The following is a 16,550-nucleotide window of genomic DNA, read 5'->3' on the forward strand; positions in this document are numbered from 1 at the left end:
CCTATGCTTTAACATGCCTGATACTGATGACAGTCTCACCTGCAACGGACTTATGTCTGTGCAGCACGACAGAGGTACCTGTATAGGGGGGACACAGCAGTTTGAACATTATCCATGACTGTATGACAGCCACAGGATGCACTGTGCATGTTAACACATTCACCTGTACAATAGCATATAGTATGCACATGTGTGCATACACAGGGTAGCATACTGTAGTATGCCGCATGTGTGTAAGCATACCTTGCATATGATGTTACATTACATAATGTACAGTGACACATGCAACTAAATGGGATATAATAGTCATATGTGCAGTACTGACTTACCAGGCAAGTCCAGGCTCATTGGTTGGGAGACACTCACCTCCACGTTGGCAGCTAGTGTTTGTGGATGCTGTTCTGAGGGTGTCCCCAGACTGGCCAGTAGCTCCTTGGTGGGTGTGAGTGGGGGCTGGGTTGGTGGCTCACCACCTGTTCCACCTTGTTCCCTGGCGATTGCACTGGCACGCTGTTTTGCATGTCGTATCAAGTCCATGCAGTGTCTGCGCACCTGCTGGTAGGTGCGGTTATGGCCACCCACATCATTAACCCTCCTGAGAAGGTCCTGCCAGAGGTTGTCACACTGCTGGGAATGCTGTGGCACATGGCTGAACAACACCTCATAGTTCTCATGGAGGTAAGGGATGAGGACATCATCCTCCTGACGGCTGTATGCTGGCAGGCGTGAACGAGGCATTATCTGTAAGACATAATGATGGTGACAGGTCACAGTATCACAGAGATATACAGAGATACTGCTGCACATACATTTTTATTAAATCTAGTACATCTGCACAGTTACCTTTGCAAATCATCATGACACTGACACATCGGACATGTTTGTGTCACACACATGTAACACCAGTTATGCATTGGATATCATCACCATATATGTGTGTCACTTCATTGCATTGTTCATACTCCATGTGAATGCTGTCTTGATGTGGGCATGTCTGTTTGCCTGCACTGGTGTTCTTACCTATCAGCACATGCCTGGATGTGTCCACAGTAATGCTGTAGACCTTGATGCTGTGTATATGTCACATATCAACACATACACTGCCTTAATGGACTTGAGCAGTGACAATGCACGCATATGCATGTAAATCTTTACATGTGTGTGTTTTGCCATATACATCTACAGCAGTTCAACATCCTGCCACGGATCACCTGTGTTGCACATGTGATAGACATGGGACAATGGCTAGTCAGACGTCATTCGCAGGGATGGTTATCAACTATAGCATGTACGGGCAAGGTTTCCTAGCTGTATCCAACATCCATTTTGCCACCACGAGGTGCATCAGTGCCACATTACTGATCCAGACAGCTGATAATACATCTACCATGCGGTCATCACACCATGTATGACAGAGATGACATGTGCAGCTTTGATGGACAGGGTTGCGTGGTATGGTGGAAGTATGTCACATGTATGGCACAGGGATCTGTCCAGCATGTGGCGATCCTAGTAGTTGGACGGTGGCTGTCCATGATGTATGTCTTTCAGATCAGGATATGTACGTGTAGCATGTCCAACATCATAGTGAAGCACATGTCTTTATGCAAGGTAGCCAGCATGCTGCATAGTGGAGGTGAGGATTGTGAAGGCTGGTATCGCCCATCCACGCATGGCCAATACCCCTTAAAGGTGATATGTGATCCAATATTGGTCACCCAAGTGCTGAGTATGCCTGTCCAATGATCTCCATGCTCATGGATGGCACCCTGTCATGACATGGGTGCCTCGTATGACTACCTAATAGGCCTGGAGATGTCACCAACTCAGGGAGGTGAACTGCACAGCACCATCCCTTACACAGTGTGCATAATGTTGACCGCAGCCTAGGTGGTAGTTAATGGGTACAGAGATATACACCTAGTGGTGACAATGCTAATATCATCTGTCAGATTGTGCACATATGTCACACACCTCACCCACAAAGTCCATTCTGTATGTTGTCCACAACACTGAGACAGCTATTGCTTATAGGTCATGGCCATTCACATCCTTACATACACAGATGCCTCACATTTTTCTGTGTGGTATGAGCTACAATCAGGGGGGAGTACAACACATTAACCCTGTTTTACTGCCACTGGTGTGATATGCACATCACTCTGACACCTTTTGTAGTGTTGATTCTGTCAACAGGCCACTGGTAGAACACTCCTGTGACATACGAAGGTACATGTAGTCAAACATCCGTACTGTCATCTACATCTGTACTGCAAACATCTATGTTGATAATGGTTCATGGACTTGCAGACCATACTCAGCAGGGTAATAGTGCAGTGCCTCCAATTATGACTGTCATCACCACTTGTGGTTTGATATTATCCAACACCCTATCTGTATTGCATTTTCATGCTCAGCACTTGTTCAGAACTTGTGAGCACTTCATGAGCTACTAATTAATATAGCACCCATTCCAAACCATTTCTCACAAGTACACTGTCTGTCCTCACATTTCCAGCTTGCTTACAGTACAACAGCTGTTGTACACACGTAACTCACATATCTTGTGAGACATGGTTGAATATACAGGCATGTCCAACTGTCACGTACCAGTGCTATTGCCTATCTATATGATGAATATGGCGTAAATGTGGCAATAGAGCAATTGTCTCATGTACACAGTCAATGCTCACCTCCCAACATACGACACTACAGCCTGTGGGAGATGCACATATGTAGCCATGTTGGGGGTAATGCTCTCACCAACCCAGACTGAACCTGACAGTCATGTGGGGATGTGTAACATTTGCAACACACCCCACTCATCACATAGTCTCACAAGATCTCCACCACCACAGGCCACACATAGTATGAGTACAACTTTTGCAGAACCTCGCCATACTCTGTGTAGGCAGCAAAGGCAGCCGCCATCACCAAACACAACAACAATAACTTATAGCCCACAGACTCATGTGTGCCCATCACATACAGCCAATAGGGTGTTATAACATACACAACACACCAGTCATAGGTGACTCTGTAGGTGGTCACTCTGATGTCCTACTCAGCAGGCTACACAAGGCGATAGTCTCTTACATCTAGCTGTCGGGTAACTGGTTCTGCAACATAACCTATGCACCCATGCCACACCTCACCAGGTACAATTTGATTGTCATTCTCCATGTTAGTGTGACTGCCCTGAGATGCAACTTCACAGACTACATTTGCAGGGACATGCAATAGCTCACTGGTCTTGTAGCCCTGAAGGTATGGGCCAAGCCCTGGGGAGCATTATGCATACATCCGGAATTGATACCACTGTACAATGACTGACTGTTTCACTTCAACAGTTGCCTATGCTTCTGCTGTCATTCCACAGGCATTCAGTATCTATCCGCTTTGACTGACATGGTCAACAAAACACGATGCTTTGGCACAGATGACCTGCACCTGTCAGCCCTGGGAGTACAGATAACATGTAAGGCTCTTGCTGCTCCTATACTGCCTGTCTTGCACAGTTTCCAATAACATTCACTACCAGAATGGGAAGAGGCAAGCAAAACATTGGGTCATGTGACTCGATGCTTGACATCTTCATCTCTGACGCACGCAGGCAAGGCACTCCTTATAATGGACCACTTCAATATCTCTGCAGTGACTGGGACCTGCCTCTAGGATCCACAGAGTACACCTGCAATGACAGGTTATACACAGACCACACCTTTCAGTCATGTATACCAGACCACACTTTTCAGTCATGTAACCTGGACCGGAACACCCACGGCTGAGGTGTTCCCATATTCCACTATGTTGTACACACCTCCTGGCTATTTACTTAGCACAATGCATCAGAGGTGATCCATGTGCAACTAACTGTGGCCAGAACTGCTATACACATTGTAACATGCTAGGGATTCAACAACATACACCATGGTTACCAGCCCTCATTTCTTGGTGTACTGGACAGTAGGGTTCAGACAGGCACTACTAATGTGAGACTGACACTACCCCACACTTAACTGGGATAGCCACTCATGTACTGACACATTAGGCCAATGCTGTCCGGGATTCATAACCTCCACTCGGCTGGATCAACCCATACACACCACCTCCAAGACCAACAATATCCTAGACATGGACACTACCAACATGTGACTGATGTTCCACACCTGGGGTTATCCTCTCGTTGGTGGTTTCCGAACATATGCTAATCACCCTTGTTATCCACATCCCAGCACCACACCCTTCACGGCATACACAGTACAAGATTACTACAATGCCTACTACAAACGTCTTATGACAGCAGTAGTTAACGTCATGACACCTGTGCAGATGGACAATGCACATACAAATGCTGAAACATACCCCAGTGCACTTCATTAGCACTTACACGACTGCATGGATCATGCTATTCCAAACAGAGCCATGATGGTACCCACCAGATAATGGACGCCACTCTGGGGGTCCAGTTCCATGGACATAATGTACAACAAAAGGTGGAGGCTGTTGCAAAGTGGAGTACAATCCCATGGGTGGGGTAGCTCACTGGTCAGCCTCAGTAGGGCTACAGGATCCCTTATCACATACTCCGAACCTAGCTACGTAAACATTACTGCGACACATTCCAGGGTGTACCACAAGGCATTATGGAGGTATGTCAGTAGTCAATGGCAATACCCACATCTGCTCTGACATACGGCAGTTACTCAGGAACATTACAGAACCGAGTGATGTTGGCAACATCCTGGCGGATTGGGTTCAATGCTAACATTACACCCTCTCACTCCCTACAGGGCCACAATCCATGCAGGAACATTGCGGTGTCCCTGTGGTCACAACTACACAGTACTAACCTGCACTCTCTAAGGCCTGGAACACTGACTCCATGTGACCATCCAACATCCCAGACTGTGATTTACACAAACCTCTGAACGACATGTCTCCCCACTTGGCCACCAGATTCAGTAATAGCCTTGTATCAGGCATTGTGGCCCCTCAATGTCACACAGCAACAGTTATCACACTCCACACAGGTGGCGCCACAATGAACCAGAGGGACTATGCCCTATATGCCTGACTGGACTGTTCTGCAAGGCTATGGGGCACATCATCATGGAAGTCATTCACAGAGACATTGGTGGGCTCCAGTCCTTTGATGCCACCCAGGTTGGACTTGTTAGGGCCAGAGCATGGCTTCTACACCTGGTGGACTCCTTTTATACAGTTACCAGGGTAGTTGATGACGGTAAGGGGGTCCACACAGCCTACATTGTCCTCTCACTGGCTTTCAGCACCGTTCTCCATTCTGGTATTGACAACATACACATCCACCTGCACATCGACCCCTATGTCTCAGGATGTTATGCAAAGTGGCTCACGGACAGGACCCACACAATGAGGGTAGCATACCATAGTACCTACTGTATTTCACTTACACTTGGTGTACTACAGTCCTCAGTCATAGGGCCCCCTCATGTTCGGTATATGCTTCCCTTAGGTACAGGCTAGCACAGAGGGACTTTCCCTGACTAGCTTTCCAGACAACTGCATACAAAGCACCATGATTGATCCACCAGCTGATACTGACTCCCTCCATAAGGGTGTCACTGTGACGGATACCTGATATCAATATCATGACCTCAAGCTGCATCACACAAGGTGCATGAACATCCCCTTTGCATTACACCAGTCACCCACTGACTATCACATAGGTGGTAGCCCCCTACATACATGTCACATTGTATGTGATCGTAGTACACACGTATGTAGCACCCACTCCTTTGATAACCATATTGTCAATGTGGTGTGGATATCCTTCTACGTGACCACCCTTATCTGTACTGGGTTTGTAGCTGGAACATAGGCACCCATTATACCTCTGAACTCCTGACATATACACACATTCAAGGGTACAACACCCTGCTTAGGGTGTACCTTACAGAATAGCTACGGCTTTACATACCACAACATTAACATGCCATGAGGATTATTGAGCTCCGAAGGTTGACGTATGCGGCAGAACTACGGACACCATGACTGTACACATTTGCATAATGCTTACTCAGGGGTGACCTCTGCTGAACATACAGGGCCCATGTCCACAACAATATTCATGGATATACTCCACATAAGTGACATAAGCAAAAGCCACTGAGAGCAACATGTTCATGGATATGTGCACACACACAATGATGAGTGGGATATGCTTGAGGGTTACATTCCCAAACCAGACACTCACCATGTTTTGGAACATGATTCCTATGTACATCACGCAGGGATAATCAGAAGCACTGTTCATGTGCTACCTCACTTGGTGGATGGGAGACACACATGTACGCCAGGGATCACTGCAGTGTCTATATTGTGCAGAGGTGCAGGTAACACATGGCTCTGCTGTTCACAGACAGGACACTACCCTAGAGAGGTGCCGCTGGTGTAAACACTGTAGTTGGGCTTACACATATACTTGCCAGACAGCATAGTACCCCACTATGAACCTGTGAAGCTATTACATGTCCTTTGTGCATGGGTAATTGAGTAGCTCTTCCATTTCGATTAGCTATCATGCTGTTACAGTGTCCCATGACTACAAGCCATATGTATCCTGTTATTGTATATTGTACATGCCAATAGATGATACCTTTGGTTTGCATGATATGACTGTTATGCTGTGTAGAATATCTGACATATCTACCTACAATACTGTACATTACACATATTTAACATATTATCCCATAATGCAAAGCATACTTGCACAGCAGCACCACCTTAGACATGTCATTGTCGTTATATGCCCATACACATGCCTACTGTGACAGTATATCAACATATACTATCCCCTGCTATGGCATGTACTTGTTGGACATACCCAACCACTGATGGTGGGTGGTATGGAATTGTTCTTTTTAAAGCCCTCATGTAGCATCCCTTGTGGTGTCCGTGATGTTTACCTTGTGGCCCGCTGCAGGACACACAATTTCTACAAGCGTTACTATGCTCAGCAAGACATCACTACATAATACCTTTTCTCACTTTATGCATTGCGGACACTTTTAATTAATACAAAACAGGCTATACATACACTAACATACTGAGTGTTCTACATACCTTGTTAGTGTTCTGAACTTTCGTAACTATCTCTCTTACACTGTTTAAACAGTTCTATGATATGAGCATATGGTTTAAATGTCTGACAAGTCATCCTTATATACGTTGATACCTGTAACGTGGTTTCCTGCTGCCAATTGATGTTCCTGAGTGAATTATTACTTGCACATCAACTGTGCAGATCTCCATTTGCCAATTATGCAGCAACAGTGGGGTATAATTGAATTCTCCACTTGCGCGTTGCCCATTTGTCCTACCTTTGGGGAGATGGCCTGTATGTGTTTTGTTGTGTGTAATTGCAACTCCTATGTGTACAGACATGGATATTTTGGATTCATGTCCCCCATGGATTGTGTGTGTGACAGCTAGAGTATGTGGTTCTACATTTGAGTGTACCTGTCATCTCAACCGTCTGATAAGGGATTATTGCAAACAAAACCTGTAATATCGCCGTCTGTTCCATTATACAACGGCTATGATTTCACATGGCGCCTTTAAAAATGTGTCTCCCACAAGGTATGTTAACGCTTCTGCAGATGTAATTGAGTGAGTGGATGTTTGTGCTGCTATTACAGTCTGTATTGCTATAGTTTTGTGTGTGGGGGATGTAGGTGGGTGTACATAGCATATACAGGTTTGTGGGGCTTGTATTTCTACATATTCCATATAAGTGTGTGGGCTCCTTCCCTAATTAAAGACCTATCAGTTAGTAGACTTTTGTTATGGGTATATACATTGGGCCGTTGTTAATTGCTTTCTGTATAGTATGCAGGTGAGATTGATACTTCCATACCTCTGGAAATACAGCGATATGTAAAGGAATGTTACTAAATGACAGCTGTCCCATGTATTTCTGTCCCAGATATTTTCACTCATTGCAGTTGTGTTGGTAATTGAACCTCTTTGGCATGGTTTGCCACCTTTTCAAATGGCCATAGTGGGACATTTGCAGGACACATATCGGTATCTACAGGCTGACACATACCCACGATCAGTACACAGGATAGCACATACTTTTATCCTGAATACATACTTATTCTTGTAGGACTTTGGCTACTTATCATATTGCATGTAACATTTACGTTTCTTACATACAGGCATAACTATTTAATGCAACTATTACATAATATATGGGACATAATTATGTCCTACAATCTCGGACATTTGCCATTTTTAATGTTTTATATCAGGACGCAACTGCCCAGAGAGGGGCTGTCCCTCCTAATGTGGGACAGGTGGTAACCTTATGCTTACGGCTAGCTATAACCACACCTACTGTAATGATCTACCTCCGAGTTAGCACTAACAGACACACGATGCAGACACACACACACACGCACACACACACACACACACACACACACACACACACACACACACACACACACACAAATTATAGTCACATGGAAATGCACACGGCACCCTCAACACACACATACACAGAATATGGCAATCACAAACACAGTACCTACGTGGACCACAACACCGGCAGCGGTAACTAAATGTCCCTTCATATCGTGATAATATTACTCGCAGTTCTAGTGTTCCGGTACTGTGTTCTTTCGGTCTTTCAGCCTCGTGGTTATGCGTGTCAGTATGTGACACATTCCATAGTTGGTAGTATCCTATTTATTTGTACCTCCATGGTTGTGTACATGTCATTGACCTATCTATATATTTACAGATATCGGTGAATCCGTATATATCAACATATATCTCTCTATCACCCTTTCTATCTGTATTATATGTATATATATATATATATATATATATATATATATATATATATATATATATATATATATATATATATATATATATATATAGATATATATATATATATATATATATATATATATATATATATATATATCTGACAGAGAGAGTGACAGGCAGAATACACCTTTCATTGTGTACTTGTCAGTGTATACTGTTTCCTGGACTCCGCACGTTTGTGTTTGAACCTGTCACATTACACACCTGCTGTAGGTACATCTTGGCTACCATAGTGTTAGGTGATTGTGTACATGATTGCGTGTTCTACTCCTGGCAGTGGTCATTTTACCCTTCAGAGCAGGCACTATTAGTACAGGGGTGAATAATGCTGGTTTCACCTGTACTGGACATCAATGACCGTGATCTGTGCGATATTCAGAAAAGCTTAGCCCTGTTTCATGCATATCCGTATAGTCATATTTAAATGACGCTTACCAGCACTGGGCAATGCATATCCCCGCTAATGTGTGCTAAATATGATCTGATGACCTGCATCCGACATGCATTATTCTTACCTTCGGGATTACGATACATCCCTTGCAGGACGTGAGACCGGGAACATGCACGACGGTCACTGCATTTACCACTTGGGCATCTGGGATTTGTACACATGTTATGGCATTTTGTATGTGGACTATACTATGGCTGTTACTCCATACTGCAATCACATGTGTAACTCAGTTAGTTTACATATGGATAAGTCCTATTAATGGCATGTCCATGTGATGTTTAATGGATGTGCTCCAGCATTGGGTATGTATATCACAGTGAGTCACACACTATAATGTGCTACACCTTCAAACGACCGTAGTTGGAGCATGCTGGGGTGACAGATACCTGTCATGAGTACACCCCATGCCTTGACACGACATCCATGATTTCATTATGTGGAGCCCCTCATTAACGCACCAGGGAATCTATGCAGAGTGTGTGGGGAACAGTGATTACACACATGGGAACCCACGATTGTCTCTGCTCCACTGAGTGGCAGTTGGTTACTCGATGTTGTGGTGACAGCAGACACTGTTTGCCTTGATTGGTGTATGGCCTCTGACAATTGGGCGTGTACCTACCGATGTACCTAGGAACCTATACACACAGTGCCAACATATGCTGATAGGTGCGTGTACTGTTCAGGTGTTGACATTCCTTGTTCCACTAGCTGCTCTGTGTGCAATGGTTGAGGGCTGTCTATGTAGGACTCACACAGTAGCCCACCTATACATTACAATTTACAGGTGGTCGTGTGTGTGTGCCATCCATTTTACTGTGTGTGCAGGTGGAGAGGTGTGTCAGTTCATAGGGGCCTACACTGTCAGAGTATGTGCTATACATTCCCACTTTGCCAAGACATAAGCATATTGGGCATGCCTCCGTCTGCCTACTGGGGCTGGCACAGGGTGTTCGTGGTCTGAATCCCTCTGTGCCTGTGATGGCCTTGGCAATTGCGGTGGGTTCTGCGGGCCTTCACCATTTTGTCCCTGCTGCAGCTGTTTCCGCAGGATCATTTTATGTAGCATGGCACATACTATGAAGATGTGGGCACACGTGCCTGGAGAGTATGGAAAGGCTCCACCAGATGTGTCCAAGCAACGGAACCATGATTTCAGCATCCCGAACACATGCTCTATGATGATTCTGGTTTGTGCGTGTGCCTCATTATGGCGTTTTTGCATGGGTGTGTGTGCATTTCTGATGGGAGTAATCATCCATGGCTCCAGTGCATAGCCAGCATTCTCCCACTAGGTGGCCATGTGGGATATCCCCCCCTGACAAATACCTGATACAGCTGTGAGGCATGCCAGATATGGGGTCATGGTAGTTTCCAGGGCTGCCAGCACACACATCCATGATAATGCCCTGGGCATTGCACACAACCTGGCAGTTGATGGAGTGGAATCCCTTGCAGTTTATGTAGTGCCTACCATGCTCACTGGCTGGTGACTTGATATGTATGTGCATGCAGTCTATCACACCCAGTACCACCGGGTAGTGTGCAACATGGTGGAAGTGACGCATATTGCTGGCCAACTCCTCCTGAATTCGGGGGAAGCATATATGCTCACTGGCATGTGGTAACATGGCTTCCAGGAACTGGTGTAGTACCCTGGATGCTGATGCCTGTGAGATCTCCATTATATCTCCAGTTGGCCTTTGAAAGGTACCTGTGGCTAGTATTCGCAAGCTTACACATACCTTTGTGTCCACTGGGATGGGTTCCCCTCTGTTGTTTCTGGATCTCAAGCGTGGCCGGCACAGCTCAACAATTTGCTGTAAGATGTCCCTGTCCACCCTGTAATGCTCTACTCTCTCCAGATCATGTGGCCCCTGGTAGGTTACCCTTGGTCTGAACACTCTTTTCCTCCTCCGGGGCCTGTGGTGGTTGTCAGCATCATCCTCCACAACACCGTCAGTCTCTAACACATGGTGATGAATCACAGCTATGGCAGCTCCCAACATGTACATTTTAAAAGTTCCCTGTGTGTTTACACCTATGGTGCAGTGTTTGGGAATATACAGGTGTGTGTGGGGTGCTTTCACACTTTATACTATTGTGCTGTGAACACCGATGATGTCATAGGGTGTGTATGTACGATTGTAGCTACAGGGTATCTTATATGTTTTTGACACTATTGTGTTGCTTTTGGTGTTGAATTACATTTGACTGCTGTGGATTACCTCTTGCCCTTCCCTTTACATTTCTTCATGTTTCACCTACCATTTTCTGGCATGCATCCAGCAGCCTGCTTTCATTTGTAATTTCCTAGACCTGGCTTATCTTGCGTAATGTGTTCTATTGCCAGTCTACTGCAGGTTTGCTTTGCTCTGCTATGACAGTTCTCCTTTCTTTGCAATCCGACACCTCCCCTATCCTGTTTTGCAGGTTTCTGTGAGCGGACTTGTCAGCTGCCATCAATTGCCCGCTGTGAGTTAACAGGTGTTAATTGCTCAGTTGTACTCCAATTACCCTACTGCGGCATTTCCTTATTTTCTTCCCCTGACCTTCCTGTTTGTGCTATGGTGCGAGGCGCGTGCATCTGCTTACTGGGTTTCAGGCACATTTTCATCCCCTTACACATCCACTTTCAGGCACCATATGTGCTCTCAGCTAAACGATGCTATACCTACCTCCCCACCCCTGCCCTGCGCCTTTGTGTAGCAATGGCCAGGCCAGACTTGCATTGCTCCAATGTGCTTACAGCTACAGTGGCACACCCCACTGCTGATGTCATGTATACCCCGGAGCCACTCCTCGGTATTGTAGCGCTGTGCCGTATGGTATATCCTTAATCTGGCGGGACGTTTGTGATTCAGTATTACCTGCCTCATTTGCATGGCATTGACTACTAATTCATAGTTACCTCTCCGAACACTGTCACAGACCCTTAGCAACCCTTTCAGCTTGGTTGTGGTGTACCATACATACCACTAAATATTATGGTGAAATCCTGATTTGTATTACATTGCAATTTTATGACATTTGTATATATTTTCTTTGTGTTCCCGTTTCCGCACACATGCCCTGTGGTAGTACTTTGCGTTACTGTGGACGTGACATTAAATGTTGTTTTTTAGGTGTTCTGCATCTTTTCTTGTGCCATTGGCTGTATATTTAGCCATTGTCATATGTTAACTTTGTAATGCATGAGTCTGGTCCACTTTCATAGCTCCGATGTTCTGTTTGGAAAAATGTAAACCGTGTTTTTTGGTTTACATTTCTGTGGGCTCACGCTACACCTGCACAACTTCATGAATCACTATGTACCTTCATTTGCATGGTGCGGCACTGTGCATGGGGTGATTAGCATACCTAAGCCGAGGGCTGCCCAGTTCTGGTGTACGCCAGTAGTGCACGTGGAATTGGATCGTACCTGAATTGCTTGGTGGCCATATTTGGCATTATACCACCTACGCTACGCCTGCGCCTGGCACAAGCTTAATGAATCCCGGGGAAAGAATTATGATAATCTCACTTATCATAACTTATTATTGTGTGTTCTCTACATGGATGCCAAGATTCACCTCACGAGCTTTGCTCTCAAGGTGAATTTTTTGGCATCCATGTCTCAAAAACATAATAACTGGGTTACGATCCTAACTATAACAGATCTAGGTAATAGAGGAAATAACCTTGATAAGGACTAGGAAAAATAAACCAATGTATCTAATATAAGCACCTGCACTCACCTTAGCAGAACAGAATCACATTTTCTTCTATAACAGAGCAAGTTATGGAAAAAGTGGAGACAATATCAATACCACTGCCATTAAATAGACATGGAGAATGGAGCAAAAAATATATATATTCACACCTACATTAAAAACCATATTAAATACTATGTCATTCCCTTTTCTGGAGTCTACACCTATCCAGATGGATAAAAGGGAAAGGGGGTGTGGTATTAATGCAGTTTTCCAGACAGAGCATGGAACTGAGAATCATATAAAAAAGATAGGCAACTTATCTCAAATAAAACTGTATATGAATCTGTTTAGTGCACAGTGTGACAATAGGAGGTACTGCCAGCCATGCCAGTAGTAGGGCAGTTGATGTATGACTTGTGCCAGCACAGCTTGCTGGAATTGTGCAAATACTTATATGCCATTTGTATATCAAACTAATTTGTACAGATGCTTGTGCTGAAAATGTATTTGTGAGGTTTGTTTATGTTAACATGTATCAACAGTGTACCCTGCTGGAATGAAAAGAAAAGCACATGTATTATTGTAACTGAATTAAATGTATGTTTTAATGGAGCATGCTGAGACAGCAGAGGTTAACCAGCTAGCTTTCTTTAAGAAGAATATGGGAAATGTAAATGAGCTGTTAAACCACTAAAATGGAAGCCAACAGTGCTGAAATGTACCAGAGATGGTTGGTCTGGAAGAGGCCCCAGGCACTGCCATAAACATTTAGATGTGTATTGTAGCTGCCTATGCTAAATTCCTGTCTCAGCTTCAAAGGGGGGGGGGGGTACTGTGAGAACCTAGAGTCAGGTGACCAGATGAGGTAATTCTTCAAGCCATCTTGGATATTATATTTTACAGGGAGTAATCTCTGACTATTGAGTATTATGTTTTCGGGAATCTGACTAGAAAGACTGCCTGTATTTCATTGTGCCTTGCTCTATCAAGTAAGTTTTTAGGGAATAATAATTCTCCTAGATTCAGTCAGGAAGATAGTGACTCTTAGTTTAGAAATTGTTTTTCATTATTTGCATGAGTCTGTCCATCAATGCTATTTTCAATATTTTCTGTGATTTGAACTCTGTGGTTTACTGTAAATATATATCCAGTATTTTCATGCTCTTCTATTATTTATTTTTAAATATATTTAAAATGTTTATTGTGGCTTGTTCTTGTAGAAAGTATTTGACCTTTGAGAGTGTTTATATTTATTTGGTGACACTGTGTGGGCCACTGCAGAAGGCCTAGCTATCTTGGTCATCTTCTACAATTTGTATTAATATTAATATTAGACAGTATAATTCCACACCCTTTGTTAAGGGCCTTAGAGTAGCTGATTGAGGAGTGTCTGATGGTGGTGGTAACTACCTTACACTCTCGGCAGAAGGGGACACAGCAGATAAATTTGTGCCAGCCTTTCCCAGGTATGCATGTATGTATGAAAAATCAAATCTCACAGTGTGTGTGTGTGTGTGTGTGTGTGTGTGTGTGTGTGTGTGTGTGTGTGTGTGTGTGTGTGTGTGTGTGTGTGTGTCATCTACTTGGAGCAGTGACACCAAACACTGTGCTTAAAGAGAGGGTGCTGGAGGTCTAGGACTGGACACTCGGATGAGGACCTAACCCTACAGCTGTATCAGTGGGGAGTCTTATTGGAGACCTGGAGGGAGACAGATAGAGAGATGCAGACCTCAGACTGAGTGTGTTCCCTTTGTGCTCTTAAGGGAAATTGTGCTTGATGCAGAGCAGTCTGCGTCTGGAAATACTGAGTGTATCCATTTGTATTCTAAGTGAACATCCCACTCCAGTGTCAGTGGGGAAGATTCAGGCTCCTTGATTACTGGCAGAGTGTGAGGACATCACACACAGCATGCAAGCACTGTAGTGTATGAGAAAATAAGACATACATAGTTTAATTAGGTTGTGCAACATGAATACCAAGTCTTATTGAACTCTTATTATCTGACCCCCCCCCCCCATAGTTGAGATTAGAAAGAAATTAAGCAAGATCATTTGGAGTATACTATAACTCAATAGTTTTTGCCACCTACTAGTATCATAAAGACATAATCATTTATTAAGGAATACATGGAAAATCCCCATCAAAAACTAGGGGCCAGATTCTAAAAATGTTGCTCTCAGTGTAAGTCTGCCCTGATTCTCAAAGATGTACTGTCAGTGTAAGTGAGTTATTTCAGTGTAAGGCCTACCTCTGAACAGGCTTACACTGGAGGCCAGATTCCAGAAGACCTGCTGTCAACCTACTCTTAGTATAAGTCATTACTCAAACACAGCGCAAGTCTTTTATGGAATCAGACCCTAAAAAAATCCTATATTATCATACCATCTCCTGCTTAGGAAAGGTAAGAGAACAAAGTATGTAACAGCAGATTGGAATATTATATAACATCAAAGAACAAGCACTGGAACAAAGCCATGTTTGGCCACAGGTCTGGCTCTGAGCTCCATTAACAGAATTATCTTAATTAACTTCTAAGGCTGTTAGCTCTGGTCATTCTGTGCTGGGTCCAAAATCATTCACCTGCTCTTTCAAGTGCTCATCTTCTGCCAGTGGATCAAGTCTGTTGTGGATTGGCACAGAAGACACAAATTCAGCTATACTGGTTTCTGGGATTTATTTTTTTTAATCTGAAAATAATCTTTGTTCTGAATCAGATTCTTTACCATTTGTGTGCAGAGGTGATTTGCTTGGGAATTTCACCTGCAGCATACTAAAGGTGGAAAAAGCAGTCCAGTCCCATTTTGTTGCCATCTCCTTTGGTAAAGATTTGGTTACTTCTGAGAAATTTTGTCTTGGAACTTTATCTGTATTCCACACAAAGTATCAACTTTAGTGGAGTAATTAACAAAATAAGATTGAGAGTCTTTATTAATGACCAGTAATGAAGGAAAGCACAGCTGAGCTGTAAATCCAAGTTTTCTGCAAGGACATAGAAAGGGTGCTACAGCCTTATTCCACGGAAGATTACAACTATGTCATGCAAAGGAAGTATTCTGGCCCAACTCTATGGCTTTCTTCAACATTTGCTATCTATCTTTGTAATCAAGGTAACATAACAATAAAATGTCTGGACATATCATTGATTCTCTTCCTATGATTCTAGAAACATGCATCTGGAGCATTTCTCCCCAGGCCTCCGCTGAAAACAGGTTCTGTGGAACCTAGTCAGACTTTCCCGGTCAACAAATGTAAAATAAATAAAATAAAAAAATAAAATAAAAAATTATTACTACTTTGTGCTGTTTCTATGACTGGTGTATTATTCACAGCCATGATTTTTTTTTTTATTTCCTGTTTAGCAAAGTTAACAAGGTAATTTCCTTCCTAACATTCTGGCAAAATAATTATACTGACATTATTGCATCTAACCCAATTCACAGTATCTTTCACCTTATCTTCTAATGCTTGGGTTCTAGCCTGCAATCCTGAATGGCCTGTGAGTCATCATCATCATCTTCGT

This window comes from Protopterus annectens, chromosome 5.part1, assembly GCF_019279795.1.
Source record: "Protopterus annectens isolate FY-2018-M chromosome 5.part1, PAN1.0, whole genome shotgun sequence".
Taxonomy (NCBI): Eukaryota; Metazoa; Chordata; order Ceratodontiformes; family Protopteridae; genus Protopterus; species Protopterus annectens.